Source organism: Megascapheus bottae, chromosome 3 (genome assembly GCF_031878675.1).
Source record: "Megascapheus bottae isolate mThoBot1 chromosome 3, mThoBot2.hap1, whole genome shotgun sequence".
NCBI lineage: Eukaryota > Metazoa > Chordata > Mammalia > Rodentia > Geomyidae > Megascapheus > Megascapheus bottae.
This window is the reverse complement of record NC_143511.1, coordinates 41,080,527-41,093,876: the sequence shown is the minus strand read 5'-3', so window position 1 is coordinate 41,093,876 and position 13,350 is coordinate 41,080,527. Positions and strand designations below refer to the sequence as shown.

The 13,350-nt window shown below is 35.1% G+C and overlaps 1 long non-coding RNA gene across 2 annotated transcripts in view; it reads left to right on the top strand.

The window, feature by feature from the left end:
• Window positions 1–13,350, top strand: part of LOC150065397 (uncharacterized) — a 763,905-nt gene that overhangs the window by 547,462 nt on the left and 203,093 nt on the right. The gene's annotated exons all lie outside the window — the stretch shown is intronic.

Genomic DNA, 13,350 nt, shown 5'->3' with positions numbered 1-13,350 from the left:
TCAATGTCATTCTTCCATCCTTCCCAACCCTGCCCCTCCCCTCAAATTTCTTAATTTTGTAGGTTTTGTGTGGAATTTTAAGACTATATTGCCCTTACTTCCTCTCTTCATTTGAATATCCCCTTTCTCTTGATCTAAACCCTAGTTTCGAAGTATCCATTTCCTGGTATTTATTTTGTTGGACTCTTAAATCTTTTAAGGTCTTTCACAGTTTGAATTATTTCCTGAACATACTGCATTTATATATACTTACATATGACCCCCAAAATATTGACTTACACATATATAAAGTAATTCTAGTTTCCACATATGAAAAGAACACACATTCTTTGTCTTTGAATCTGAACTTATTTCTTATAATACATGAGTTTGCTAACTCTAAAAATGTTTTACACTAAAACAAACAAAAATACTGCAGTTTTTCAGAGAGTCTGAAGTCATGCACAATATTGTCTAAATTAAACACTTTACTGTAAGCAATAAAATATTACATATCTAGAATTAAAATAAAGTGGGCATTTAAGGAGTTCGTAAAACTGAAGATAAAAGTCCTAAACAACACTAGGGACACGCTATGAATTGTCAGGGGATTTCAACACTGTAGACCTTCAGTCAGTTGCTCTGTGAGGTAACCAGCATTAGAATCTTGGTCTCTAAAAATGTTTCCGCACAAAAGACTAGGATCATATTGCTTTAAATAGGATCTCTGGTCTAGTCATCTGACAAGCTTGTGAGCAGAAGCTAGGTGATTTGGGTCGATGAGGATCATTTAGAAGAAAGGGATTCTGACAGAAAGTGAGAAAATATGCTGAGTCCATTCCTTCCTCCTCCAGCCTTCACTGCATAGCATGCTGACATATATATTGGAAAAGTAAAGAGGATTTTCATTCAAAATGCAATTACTTTTTCCCTTATCCGAACTGGAAAACCAACTGAACTATGCAAAACACTGTATCTATGGCACCCTTAAAATTAGTAGCACACATCTTTAAATCTTGAATCATCATTCTACTTACTTTTTACCTTATTGATAGAAGTATGCAACTACAAGAACTATATACAAGAAGTATATACAAGAACTATAAAACAAACTGAGTACAATTAACAGCTTTGCTTCTGAGTAAAAAGAAGACTCAACTAAGGAAAAGTTGAGTAACCTTCAACAAATATGATTTCAGTTCAACAAGGGTGATGATTGAATATTCCAATATAGTCCAGAACATTTTGTTAACTAGCTACATAGTCTTTGAAGTAATGAAAGGATTAGAGAAGGAAAGAAACTAAAAGCAAAAATTTGAATAAAACACCTGTGCTCATTTATATAGAAATCCAAAAATAAAGCACTATATTCTTGGAGTTTAATTGTGTCCCTTTTAAAATGAGGGTTTAGGCCCAGTGTTTGGCCTAATAGTAGAGTGCTTGCCTAGCTTGCACAAAGATCTGAATTCAATTCCTGTGTACCACATACATAGAAAAGCCGGAAGTGGTGTTGTGGCTCAAGTGGCAGAGCACTAACCTTGAGGAAAAAGCCCAAGGACAGTGTTCAAGCCCTGAGTTCAAGCCCCAGAACTGGCAATAAATAAATAAATTAATATTAAATTGATGGTTTAAAATTCTAACTACAGCGATGTGCTAGTGTCTCATAGATATTATCCTAGCTAGTCAGGAGGCTAAAATTAGAGGATCATACTTTGAGGCCAGCCCAGGCAGGAAAGTTAATTGGATTTTTATTCCCAATTAATCAACAATAAGCCAGAAGTTGAGCTGTGGCTAGAGGGTTATTGCACCAGCCTTCAGCAAAAAAGCTAAGAGATAGTGATCATTCCCTGAATTCAGTCTATATGCACAAACAAAAAAAAATTAACTTCTGTATCTCAGAATATGGCCTTATCTCAAATAGAAACTCTGCATAGTTTATTAACTTCTATTTTTTTAGTTCTGTCATTTTTTTAATTTTGTAATTAAAGATTTTAAATATGTAGATTAAGAAAATCAGAATTTCATTACTATGTTCTGAAAAAAAAGCACATCAAATCAGATAATATTATATCACATTCTAAGATTATGAAATGGCATTTGGATCATTTATTGCCATGAGATAATCAAATATGATTCATGTCAATTTTGAAGGGGGAAATTTTGAAAGATAGACATAGAGTTTAGTCATTGGGAAGAGATGTGAAGAAGAAAATCATTTGAAAGGCTACTAGGCACTAGTAAAGTGGCCTCAAAGAGCATTGCTGTGTGTTTTCAAGAGGTTGCACAACCCTGCCAGTGCCTTGCATTTGGTCTTTAGTTCTCGGATGCTGAATCAACCAATTCATTTCAATCACCTTTATGTGATCCTTTCCTTTTTTTTTTTTTTTTTTTTTTTTTTTGCCAGTCCAGGGCTTGGGCACTGTCCTTGGGCTTTCTCAAGGCTAGAGCTCTACCATTTGAGCCATAGCAACATTTCTGGTTTTTTTCCCCTATGTATGTAGTACTGAGGAATCGAACCCGGGTCTTTGTACATGCTAGGCAAGCATTCTCCCACTAGGTTAAACTCCCAGGGCTTTATGTAATACTTTTTAAATGGCGTATTTTTAAAGGCGTATTTTTCAAAAACTTCCTAGGCTACTCCTCATTCTATACTCTGGGGTTTCAGCTTTGATTTTTTAGGCTATCCACACAGAGGATAATTCACATCTGGACTTTTGTATCATCAGAAAGGCAAAGAGAAAGAAAATTCCTCGGCAGTATGGAATTAACAACAAAAATGATTTCATTTGATCAAGCATACATTTATTTTGTAACATTAACAAATGCCACGGAATGACATGCACTGATGGGTATAAGCCTACGATTCAAAACCAGGAACTTGTAAATAGGGATGACATGGAAGGATTAATATAAATATTTAGGTTTATTCAAGACATGGATGAATTAATAAAAATACTTAGGTTTATTCAAGACTTATCAGTTTAGTTACCATTCTGCATTATATTTGCTTATCAGAAGTTTCCAAGAATACCATATTCTTGAAATAAAAAAGGGAGGAAAGGAAAGAAGAAAGAACATGGAAGAAAGGAGGGAAGGCGGAAGGGAGGGAGGGAGGGAGGGGGAGGGAAGCAAAGAAGGAAGCAAGCAAGCAAGCAAACAGGTAGTGGAAGAGAAGACAATTTCATGGTACTTACTATATCCTCAACCAATTCCAGTATGCCAACCACTGCAGTATGCCTTTTGTGCAATAGGGGCCTTATGGTGGCTGTTCAAATGGAATATAAATATTCAAAAATTCTAGGATTTCTTTAAAAGTTCAGAGACTCTAATCTCAGACAGTATATCTGTAGAAGCAAATTAAAACCTAAGAAATATTTCTTTATGTGCTGTCCTTTTAGCTAATTACTTTGTCTCTAATTTCTAAAGACAAAAGGGATATTAGTAATTGTAAGTTTATTTCAACTGATTTTGGTACAAAACAACTATATCTGTTTTTAAGCTCTTGATAAACTTTCACACATTGATTGAATTCTTACCTCTTCATCTTTTTCTAACCATCTCCTGCATTAAGAACCTTGTATTAAAATGTTACTCTTAACTTAGATGCTCCAAATTAAAATCAGATTTATAATATATAAATATCACTGGAGCCAGGTGAGGTGGCTCATGCCTGTAATCCTAGCTACTTGGGATGCTGAGATCTGAGGTTCATGGTTCAAAGCCAGCCCGGTCACTAAAGTCTGTCAAACTATTATCTCCAGCTAACCAACAGAAAACCATAAGTGGTGCTGTGACTCTAAGTGACAACACCCAGGCCCATACTTCAAGTCTCACAAACCGATAAAAAAGAAAAAAAATCATTGAATATCACACCATTATCATTTGATATCAATGAAAGTGTGAAGGCACTATTATACTACCTTCTAGAACTTTATGGCAGGTAATTATAGCATGTCTGAAATAAGGAAATTAAATCCAAGGAACCTTAGTGTACCTAAGTCCTTACATCTACAGATAAACTTGGAATTAGGAAGTAGCCTTCCTGACTCCAATTTAGGGATTTTTTTATGTCTGTGTTGCCTTATATTTTTGCAAAATACTCTGCATACAGTGAAACATTTTTGTGCACAACAACTTCACCTATTTTTACAGTTAAACATAATTATGCCAAAGTAATATCTACGCAAATTTCCAAGGTTAAATGTTTTACAAATTTGGAGACAGATTATCTATCAGGTATTGCTCACAAAGCTAAATAATACTCAAGTGACCTGAAACAGTTAATTTAGTTTGTTAAAGGATTTAATTTATTCCCAGGATATAGCTCATATGTGAAGCCCATGTGGCTCATTAAGCCCTTTTCAAAGGCTCCCAATGGCGAAGTAGGTGTTTTAAGATCAGGATTATATTCCTCTGGAACCCCTGAATCACAATCACTCTTGGGATGATATTAGATTTTTCCTCTTGGGGGAAGACCTATTTTTAAAAATGTGTAGTGTCTCTGAGTTAGTCATTCTCTCTTAAAAGTGAACAGTGTTATTATTATTTTAAAAAACTACCAGGACAACCAAAAGAATTAAAGAAACATAGAAAATATTTTTAAGAAAATTTTTTTCATATATATTTTATTTTAATTAATAAAAGAGTTACATTATATTCACCAGATAGAAGGTACATTACTTCACTTACATTGATACCCTTTCTCATGTAATGGTCTCCATTTCCCTGTCCCCACCCCTGCCCCTCATCTTGTTTTCCTCCCTTGCCTATCTGACTTCAAATAACCAAATATGCATATATACAATATATCAGATAACCAGGTGAGATACTATAACAATATGAGATAACCAAGGCACAGCAAAAAAGATGAGAACTATCATAGTATATTAAGGACAACAATCACTCATTATATGGCTTTTGTTTCCATATCCTGGAGGTCCTTTCATTTAGCCTCATACTATATGGCCTTATGTATCTAGGTTTTGTTCTATTGTAAATCTCTGCTAGGAGAGCCCAAGGTTTCTACTGATGACAAATGAGGGAAACCATTGAGCCTAAGTTCCTTTGAGTCTGACTTACTTCACTTAATATGACTTTTTCTAAGTCTTTCCATTTCCTTACAAATGGGGCAATGTCATTCTTTCTGACAGCAGCATAGAATTTCATTGTGTATATTCTTAAAAAGTACTTCCCAGAGACCAGAGACTTCATCATAAAACAAGTATGCTTCATTAAGCAGGATTCTTCTTCATGCATACAGATGAGATCCACATATATGCGGGTATATGCAAATACCAACAACAACAGTTTATTATGATCTCATAAGAATAGGATATTTTTTACACAATAAAACTATCTGATGTCATTCACTTGGTTGGGATCTCAGACAAAATGATAATTCTTCCCATGTAGCATAATAGTAAAGTGATTAATAGTTATGACCCTGGGGTTTGCTTCTGTATTTATAACCAGATTCTGACACTTACCAGATCTATAGCCTTGAGCAAATTACTTTCAAGTCTCTGTGTTTCATTTTTCTCAAATATATATATACATATATATATATTAAATAATATATATACTGAAATAAAAGTTTTAATTTACCTGATTAGAATAAGTATGAAATGAAAACAGTAAGTGAAAAAATATATAGGAACATTCTAATATTAGCAAATACTCAATAAATAATTTTATTTGCTAACTTCATCATTATTTTAAATATGCAAGTAGAAGCTTATTAATACACATTGAGTGGAAGAAAAATTGCAATGCATTTAGTATTTCATCACAGAGCACTCTATCAACATGGCCATAGGCTAACTCGTGTATACAACACACACTTATTCCCTGTGGTTCTGGAGACAGGAAAACTCCAAGGAAGAGAGGGAATTCAGTTGCTCTGGAAGACAAATCACCTTCTCTATATGCCTGAGAAAGACAGGAGGAAGGAGGAAGAGGGAGAGAGGGAGAGGAGAAGAGAGAGCAGGGGGGGGAAGGAGTCTCTATTGTCTTCTTCTAGTGCCACTAATTTATCCTGTTGGCACAAACCTCATGACTTCCTCTAATTCTAATCCCTTCTCAAAGCCCCACTTCCAAACCATCATATTGGGTATGGGGTCAAAATATGGATCTTAATAGTACAAAACCATTCAGTCCATAATAATATTGACCACTTCATCCAAGATTTGCAGTAGGAGTTAAGGATCTTAATTACCTTCAACAAGACAAAATGAGAGAATGCTTTTAAACATCGGCTCATATTGGTAATTGGTGAAGTTAGGTCACCTGTGTTTGCTAATCAATATCTATATGATCTTAGACCATACTCTCCCATAGACACTTACAGGGGCCCAAAGTTTATTGATAATATCAAAGAGCTATCTCCCAGGTTTCTCAGAAAAAAATCTTTGGATTGCAAAAGATAGACATCCAAATACAACCAAGGCAGGATTTATAATAACAAGTTTGTTTGTTTTGACGTAAAGGCTCTGAGAACAGAGAGGTTACGAGTTTATTATCAGAGCAAAGCCTTTTTAGGTTTAATACATAAAAGAAATTTTGCATTATCTCAGTCACTGAAAAATAATTAATATTCTATATTTTCATCTTTAATAACAAATATTGCACGTATTAAGAGATTATGAAGAACTTGAATAAAAATGTATAGAATATCTCCTTTCTGCTTGCAGTATATATCATTTTTATATATAACAGACATTATCCACAGTTTAAGTAGCACATAATTTGTGTCATTGCCATATAACATTGAAGTATTTTCCTTTTATCTTTGGATACTGCAGATGTGCTGTTTAGGGTTAATTTGAACTGCAGTAGGTAGAAGACATATTTTAGCTTCTGTAGAATATTATAAGCAAAGGAAATATCCAAATCTAGTGAGTATTATTTTTTCTATGCTATTTGCTCAGTGTAAAAGTCCTGTGTCAACTATTCTTGATCTTCAAAGTAATATTATAAATTGAAAATATATTCAATGATAACTGAAGATATGAGACACTATAAATGTTAATGAGCTAAAATCAGAGTTCAATATTAAATTGTTCATTGAAAAGGTAATCATTTCTGGATAGAATTATCTCTACCAAATTCACAAACATATGTTCCCAATATCTATGTATAAAGAACAATCATCGGGGCCAGGAGTTTGGCCTAGTCGTAGAGTGATTGCCTAGCATGCATGAAGACCCAGGTTCTATTCCTTGGTACCACATACATAGAAAAGGCCAGAAGTGATGCCATGGCCCAAGTGGTAGAGCTCTAGCCTTATGAAAGATGAAGGACAGTGCTCAGGCCCTGAGCTCAAGCTAGGACTGACAAAAAAAAAAAAAAGACCAGCATGGCATTATTTTGTCTCGTGGGTCATGAATCATATTCATCGTGAAATATTTAAAATCTTCATGTACAGGTCTATTGATTCTCTGCAGACCATCAAGTGTAAGTGAGTCATCCTTATTTCCTTGTGTTGCCTACATTTTCATCTAAGAAATCATTCATGGTCTTAACCATTTTTCTTCTAATGGAATTTTTTATTCATGCCATAGGCTTTCATGCAGTATGCTCATTGTGTACATTTTATATGGGCATAAAATATACTGGTTTTGCATCATTCTTTGGAAATAGTTGTATATGGTATTCAAATATAAGTTCAAAATATGCCATTCATGGTTACTTCCTGATATCATCCTGATGTAACACATGGTATACCATCAGTCCTCAATATATCTCTGCTAGAAGGGAAGAGGTGAGGTGAAGAAAGAAGACGAGAGGGAGGAAGGAAGACTGAAGGGGGCGGCCCTGGATATTTGATTTGATGGATCAATTTGGAAGGAATGAGGAAATGAGTGGAAAGGAGGAAATCTGTGGTATTTGAGTAGGAGGAGCATCTACAACAAAGTAAGAAATATCTGTGCTTGAGACTATATTTTTATGTCTGACCTTAGCCTTAATTTTTACACCTGCTTGAAAAAATAATGGATACAGTAATAGCACCCTCCTATTTTGAGAATTAACTCAGATGTGTAAAAAGAATGCCTAATTTTACAATACCTGAAATATAATAGGTACTCCATAAATGTCAGTTTCTCTTCTTTTGCATAGCCTGGCCTGATTTTACCTTCATGGCAGGTTTCTCAGTATTTTCAAGTTACAGTTGAACAGATGATTTGAAGGTGGAAAATGACACAGTTCCAACTCTCAGCACACCTCCCTCCTGGGCTGCTTCTTTTGGGAGTTTGCCACTGAGCAGATGCCTTTTTTAACCTCACTGTTTGAATGAGCTCATCTTTAGAGAAAGTTTTCTTCTTACGCTCCACTTTTCTCTATCAGTAGGTGCTTATACTGCTTTGTATAGCTAGGTGTGGCAACTGACAAATAGGCTTGTGACATTTGGAGATTAGATTGCCACGCAATCAGTCACAGAGAGGGGCTTAAATAATGAGGTAAAACGTGCCATCCAGTCATTATATGGCAGGTAACTTTAAGGCTTAATGTATTTTATCATTTACATTAAACAAATTAAATGAATATTAAATTATAAGACTATTTGAAAAAGAAGAATTATGTATAAACATTGAGGATGCGATGCTTATTTTAAAAAAAAAATAAAGGAATAGGTGAAAAAGAATGTTCCTTGACAAAATTTTTTAAAAAATTCTGTGGTGTCATGAACATGGAGGAGAAACAATTGCAGTGTGATCTATAACAAGAGAAGATGAATAAAAATGTACTACTTGGGAGGTAAAAATGAGGACTGGTTACCATTACTAACATTTAAAGAGCAATAGTAGTGAATCATAATTACCAAATTGTAACTAACCATGATCTAGAACTTTTTCCTTCCAAAATTTGAATAATCTTTCATTTTCTCTAACATACAACGTGAACTCTACCTGGGCATGGTGGCTCATGCCTGTAATCCTAGCTTCTCAAGGAGGCTGAGATCTGAGGATCCAGGTTCAAAGCCAGCCTGGATACAAAAGGATCTGAGACTCTTATCTCTAATTTACCTCTAAAAAATCGGGTATTGGGGCTTGGCTCAAAGGTAGGGCAGTAGCCTTGAGCTAAAGAGCTCAAGGACAATGCCTAGGCTGAGTTCAAGCCCCATGACTGACAAAAAAAACAAAAAAAACAAAATGAACTCTTTGCTTAAAAATAAAAATGACTTCATTCTATCCTTACAGAAAATAGTCTACTAGGAACAACAACAAAATATATTCAGTGACTTCTGTATTTTTTTTTCAGTTTTCTGTGGGTGTCAACTGCTGAGAGAGTGTAAAAACTTAGATTGTGCCTGAGGTACATTTGGCATAGCATAGAATATTATATGTGCTGCATTGATTCAGAACGTTTTAATATTTATGAAAAATAAGCATTGAATGTGTTTACCTTTTTATAAGTTGCAAAAGGAAAATGAGTCCACATTTAACTTTAAATACCCTTTTAGGGACTAGTTAGGTAGAAACATTTTTCAGATTCCAGTATTTGTGGAAAACCCCAGCCCATAAAGCATTAGCTAGGCTGTTTAGGGTTAATAATGGAAGACAAAATAAATAGAAGATTTCCATTCTTTTTCTTACTTTGTTTGATAGGGTACACTGAAATGAAAATTCTGTTTATTTAGAACAATTTTGTAAGAGTACTCCAAGCTTATTTTCCCAAGCCAAGACAGATTATGCATCTACATAGAGTCTTCATTTCTTTAAAATCTTTGTAGCAGCCTAAAAATATGGTTAAGCATCATCCCCACCTTCTCATTATAGTAGGCTTTGCTTGCTTCCTTCCTTCTGACTCACTCTTATCTTCTAAGGACATGATCAAGCTTCATGGTTTACTTCTATGGAACCTGTTATTTCAGGTACTGTGAATACAGGATGAATCTGACAGTCAAAATACTGAAAAAAATGCATAGAAATATATTTGTGGTTAGTGCACAAAGCAGATTATTAGCACCAGAATGTTTTGGATGTTGAGACAAGCCCTGCTATCATAAGATGAAGGATGACTAATTGATTCTGTCCAAAAACATTGTAAGTTTCAAGGTTTGTTACTCAAGATAAATACACAGACTTGGCTTACAAGGATTTCTGCTCATCTAGTATGAAGTTGTTGCTAGAATGTTTACGACTAATACTACTATAAACATTTTAGAAAAAATAGTTTAAATAAAACCTACCCTTCTTGGTATGTACCAGTCTTCCCTATGTATAATTTTCTAGAATATTATCTCTCCCAAACTGAGTAACCTGGGGCCAGGAATTTGGCCTAGTAGTAGAGTGCTTGCCTAGCATGTACAAAGACCCGAGTTCAATTCCTCATTACCACATACAAAAAGTTGGAAATGGTGCCATAGCTTGAGTGGTACAGCTCTAGCCTTGAGAAAGCCCAAGAACAGTGCTCAGGCCCTGAGTTCAAGCCACAGGACTGGAAAGAAAGAGAGAGAGGGAGAGAAGGAGGGAGGGAGGAAGGGAGAGAAGGAGGGAGGGAGGGAGAGAAAGAGAGGAAGGAAGGAAGGAAGGAAGGAAGGAAGGAAGGAAGGAAGGAAGGAAGGAAGGAAGGAAGGAAGGAAAAAAAGAGAAAGAAAAAGTAATAAAAACCCAAATATCCTTGACATAGTGTGTTGTAACTTGACTTTCTCTTTAAAAGACTTTCTTCAGAACTCTAATAAGAATGACCCAAAAGATATCCAGGCATTACATCATTTGATATAAAAAAAATGGGGTTGGGGGAAGCTGACTTAAAGTGGAAAAGGGAACAGATGGCAAAGTGTGTTCTACACACATATATAGGAATTTTTTTAAAGTTCCTTTTGGCCAAGAAAGCTGCTTCTCCTTTAAATCCAGTTCAGCGTGTTCTAAGGCTGCTACTATTTTTGAAAGCACTGAACATTCAGGGCCAAAGTGTCTAAGGATGAGCCCACAAGATGCAGGAGGGAAATGGCTCATGTCTCACATCCTGGAAGAATGAGGAGGCTGCACTAAGTGATCTTGAGGTTCCCTTGCAGCCTTCGGCTCTGAGGCAATTCCACCCAATACCAGAGAGAAGTGGGCAAAGGACTGTTTCGGAAGCCCACTCACATTCCCAGTTGATCCTCTCAACTTCAGATTTTCTCTTCTCTTTTAAAAAGTCATTTGCATTTTAAAGAGTTCACCTTTGTCCTCAAACCTCAACCCCATTCAGTCAAGGAATATAATAATCCCATACTCTGGACTAAACTCCTAACTTAATGTTAAACTTGCTCCATAATCATTTAAATGGTTTGTGATTAAAGATATCCTAATTCTAAATGGCCATCATTCTTCTGCTTTTTTACTTACTGAATTGACCCTGTTGAAAAAGTGTGTGTGTGTGTGTGTGTGTGTGTGTGTGTGTGTGTGTGTTACAGAAGTTACTGAATCTGAATTGAGAGCATTTTGGTGAAATAGATACTCCAGAGTAGAGATTCGTATAAAATAGGTAGAGATTAATGACCAATGTTTGTACTTTCAGTGATAAGGAGTTATTAAAGGAAGGGCTAAATATGGAAACCTAACGACTAGAGACTTCATTACTTGCCTTTTGTAAAGGGTATTAGTTCTCAGTGTCTCTGGTAGGACCTATTTGCCTGCAGGTTTGTTTTTTTTCTTACCAGCAAACCAGGGGGGATTATCAGTAATGAGGAATGAGAGTAGGAGTCTACAAGACAAAACGCAATCAATTGAAGATTCAACTTACCCATTTAAATAGTAGACAAAAATAAATCTGTGAACATAAAGAGTAAGTAAATCTACACAATTATAAAGTAAAAGTAGTAAGTAAATCTACACAACTGGATCACACAGGAAGTACTGGTCAGAACGTGATACAGAAGCCAGCTCCAGAATGAAAGCAAACAGCAAAGACTGCTATAAATATGGATTTAAATTAGATATGGGATAGGTCAACAGACCTGAGGGACCAGAGACTGGAGAACTAGGTGTAATCGTTGAATGAAATGGGTTGGAAGAGTTTTGCTTGTTTGTTTTTCTGAAAGGGTAGCAAGCCAGGCAAAGGGAGGTTAAGGAAAGTCATAAAACAAAGAAAAGGTCAAGAAATTGCTGTTAACCTTAGCTGTTAAAAAGTTCAGCAATACAAATACAGTAAATATCTGTCTCACTTAGGAAAACATTTATATGTTCCCTATTTGTAACAAAACATGGATGGCTGTATTGGAGATACCTAATGCTCAGTAGGGAAACTGGGAAATTTGCCTAATTGTAATAGAAGCCATCAGAAATGAAGATTGTAGTTGGCAATCATGTTGAAAATGTCCCAACATAAATAAGGTGGGGAAGTAACAGAGCTAATATTTCTCTGTTAGGTTTTCTGCCTATATAATCATTTGATGTGCTTACAGGAAATTTTATTAGATAGTATGTTGTGCTATACAATGTCTGAGTAAAGCTATATGAATTGCTGCTGGTAAACCAACCAGATGTTTCGAGTTCTCAGATCCAAGTAAACAAGTTAACAACGTAGGAATAAAACTCAATTTTCTGATTTTATCCTACCTATTTAAAGCAATGGGCCACATTAAAAAATGAAATTTTAATGTTTTCATACTTACAGAGTCAAAATAAGATTTTGGCAGAGATAGGAGTGTGGAAGTCACAATAGAGAGAGAGAAAAAACATCAGAAAGCTTGTGGGCACTTTTTATATGGAGTACAGGAATGCTGAATTTCAAACATAAAAAAGATATATAAGTATATATTTATAAATAATACATATTAAAATATATATCTATATATTGGCAATCCCCCCAAGGCTTGAACTCAGGACTGTCCTTGAGCTTTCTCAAGGCTAGGTAATCACTCCACCACTAGACCAAACTCCTGGCTCTGAGGATATTTTTCTTAATTGCATCATATGCTACCTTATGGGCACTGATGAATTTTATAGCATCAAATAATAAAATAAATTTAATAAGAACAGTATACTCAACAAACCACTGCATGTTTGATAAATGTCAAATATGGCAAAAGCTTTACAGACATTTCCATAGATGTGATTTTTTGCACATGTATAATATGTCTGCATATATAATACACATAAGAAAATATAATTTCTAGCAATAATATTTCTTAGTATTCTCCTTATTTTAAGACAAATGAAACTGTGATAAAGAGAGATTAAGAGGGCTGGGAGGTTTGCCTAGTGGTCGAGTGTTTGCCTAGCATGCACAGAGACCCGCCTAAAGACTGCAAAAAAAAAAAAAAAAAAAAAAAAAAGAGAAAGAGAGAGAGATTAAGAAACAAGCCCAGAACAACATACTCTATCCTCTGGTGGACATGGTACTTTTATAATTAATGAGATAATTAATTAATTGTTTTTGTCAGTT